Here is a 3,536-nt window from a genome sequence, read left to right on the forward strand (position 1 = left end):
TTTGATTATAAGATATAATATATATAAAAAAAATTCTTTCTCACTGATCTCTTTTTTATTTTTTTTTGTTGCTTTTTTGTCTCAATTCTTAATGAGAATTCAGGTGTACCAAATAATATAATAATACTATCTTCAATAAAGTAGATTGATTTATTTTTATTTAAAATGAATATATTTATTAATATTAAAATAAATATTTATACAATTACTCAAAATAAATAAATATTTATACAAGTTAATATCGAATTAATTGAAATTAAACTTAAATTTATAAATTTTTGTAACAATCATGTTAAATCAATTTATAAATATTTATGTAAATGATAGTTACAAAAATAAATTTTTTGATTGTGAAATTAATTTTGTAAACTGTTGTTATAAAAATGTAAAACTTGTTTAAAAAAATATTGTATTTCACCATTATATATATATATATATTTAATAAAGTGTTTTTAGAAATAATAAATATCTTAAATTTATATTTTTAAGTTATATAGCATAAATATGAAGGTTCTTGTAATTTTTTGGTACATTATTGTAACAATATGAAAAAGTATAATATTTTTATGTATATTTTAGTTATGATTTCTTAACTATAAAATATTTTCGTAAATGTTAGTTACAATTTTAAAAAAATATATATATATGTTACTTGTTTAATGCAATTTAACATTTTAACTTAGTTTTATATATTTTTGTATGTTATACGTTAACTAAATTCACAACTTACTTTTAAAAATATTAGTCACAAATATAAAAAATTTCAGTTATAAAATTAGTTATGTAAACCATTGTTACAAAATAAAAAAAAATAACAACGAATTATTTTGTAAATATTGTCTACAAAAATGTAAAACTTGTTTACAAATATGTAAAACTTAGTTATATATTAGTAAATGTTGTTTACAAAAATATTTTTATGTAACTGGTTTACGTATCTGTAACACATGTTTACGAATTTGTAACGGTTATTAACAAAAAAAGTTGTATTTCACTATTACTCCGTATTTACGCTTTTGCCACTCCGTGTTTTTCATAAAAGTTCCGTATTTTTTGTAATCTACCGTATTTTTCATATATTTTTTAAATGTTAATGTATTTTTGTAAATTTCTCTTTAAATTAATATTGTTTGAATATCTATTAGAAAAACGCTACTTTGTTTGTTCGAATAAATTTCTTCTAGTTGTATTCAAGAAAATATGAAAGAAAAAATTGACTATAATACAACCTTCTAGTGTTTTTGTTTTGTTTGTATTTGTTTAGGACTACAAAACAATTTGTATCTTAAATGCACCTGTAGATACAAAACAAAACTCCTTAAATTCTTCATTTTGTTTGGTCCTTGTAGGAACGAAATCTTATACAGCCACGTTACGGTCCAAACCTCCACCAGAGCTTTATCCTTGGCTGGCTCTTCACCCTTTCTATGGTAAATAACAGAGCAAATTACATTTTATATAAATTTTGAATGGAGTGTGAAAAATATGATTTTTTTTTCAAAAAAAAAGTTACCTATGACTTTTTTTGTAAGAATTTTCACTTTTGTGGGTTTATTTTCATATATTTTTGTATAAAAGTTAATTTATATCATAGTTTTACTCTTAATAAAGATTTATTAATTTGGAAGGGTATGTTTGTAATTTGATTATATTTTTAACTTATTTGTTTTTTATATTATTAATTTTATATTAAATTTTTTTTGGTTGTTTTGCAAAAAAAAAAATTCTTTTTTTTTAATATGAATTGTGTTTAAAATTATTTTTTATTTATTATAACCAAAAATTTCATTTTTTTAGATTGTACGTTTCTTTTTTCAAATCCTGTGTAAGGTAACCAGTTACTTTATTGATAATTGACAGTTATGTAAAAAAAAATCCTATGGCTAGGTTAAATAACTGTACCAAGAGGGGTAATCAATTATCCTGAGAGGAGTAACTTTCTGCCATAAGAGGGGTAACCAGTTACCATAAGGGGTGACAGGTTACTCATATTAAATATGAAAAGAAACATCAAATTTGAAGGAAAAAGAGAAAGAACACTTCATTAAAAAATGAAGAAGTAACTATAATTTTAGTAATATAGGCAACCAATTACCATAAAGAACTCAGAAATATACACACACATCAGAACATGAAGGTAACCAGTTACCCTCAGAAATATACACACAAAGAACGGGAAGGTAACCAGTTACCACAGATTGAAGATAGAAAAAGAATAAGATCCACCCCTTTCCATTCTTTCCCACCTCCTTCATATAATTTTTTTTTCTAGATTTGAATGTTCTCATCACGATAACTAGCTACCCATTCACGTTTTCATATTTTTATTAGTTTTATTTCCAAAATTTGGTATTCCTATAAGGGTTACAGTAAAAAGAAAATGCTGAAAAAATTGATTTAATTTTTTTTTACATATAGTGAAAAAAACTATAAAAAAAATTACAATAATAAAAGATAATAAAAAATAGTAAAATAATTATGTAATGTTAAAATATGTGTGAAAAAAAGGAAACAAAAATGGAATGAGAAAAGAATAAATATAATAAAAAAGAAGAAAAAAGAAGGAAAAAAAACATAGGAAAGAAAACTAAAAAAATATGAAAAAAAAAAAAACAAATGATAAAGGAAAAAAACAGATGAATGAATAAAAATAAAAAGAAGAAGAAAAATAATGGAAAAATAGAAAGAAAAAAAATATGAATGAAAAAATTGGTAGAAAAAAATGAAAAAAAAAATAAAAAATGGAAGAAGAAAAAAAAACTCATAGGTGTGAAAAGGAAAAAAAATGGAAGGAGAAAATAATAAATACAATACATATGAAAGAAAAAAATAGATAAATGAAAAGAAAAAGAAGAAAAAAAAAGAATGGAAAGAAAATATGAAGGAAAAAATTGTTAGAGAAAAAAAGAAAAAATAAGCAAGGAAAAAAATAAAGAAAAAGTTAATTAAAAATGAAGGAAAAAATAAAAATTGAAAAAAATAAAATAAAATTACCTTTAATAAATTTTTCTATACAATTAAGAAAAGTATAATTCCCATATTTTTTCACATTGATAGTATAAAAGCCATATTTTTTAAAAATTCCCTAAGAACATACTGCCTTAAAGGGCACATATCTAAAATATCTAACATGCTACCTATTATTATAAATTCTGTTTTCATTTTGATTATCTGAAAGAAACTGTTCATTTATATATAATCAATGATTGTCAATAGTAACACTTTTTTTTTCCTCCCCCACCTCTTTTAATTATTTAATGGAAAATTTGCGGCAAAATTCATTATGTAGTTCAAAAGATTGCACTGAAATCACTAAATAGTTTTTTTGGTGGTAAAGGTGAAGAAATTATCTGAAAGATTGCACTTAAGTCATTAAGTAGTTTTTTTGACGACAAAAGTCAGTAAGTGGTCTAAAATATTGCATTTAAATCATTAAGTAGTTGTGTTTTGTTGCAAAAGTCACATTTTACGCAAATTTTATTTGGATTTTAATTAATAAATAAATATCTAAGAATATATATTCATAAAATCAATAT

This window comes from Humulus lupulus, chromosome 6 (assembly GCF_963169125.1).
Source record: "Humulus lupulus chromosome 6, drHumLupu1.1, whole genome shotgun sequence".
Lineage (NCBI taxonomy): Eukaryota > Viridiplantae > Streptophyta > Magnoliopsida > Rosales > Cannabaceae > Humulus > Humulus lupulus.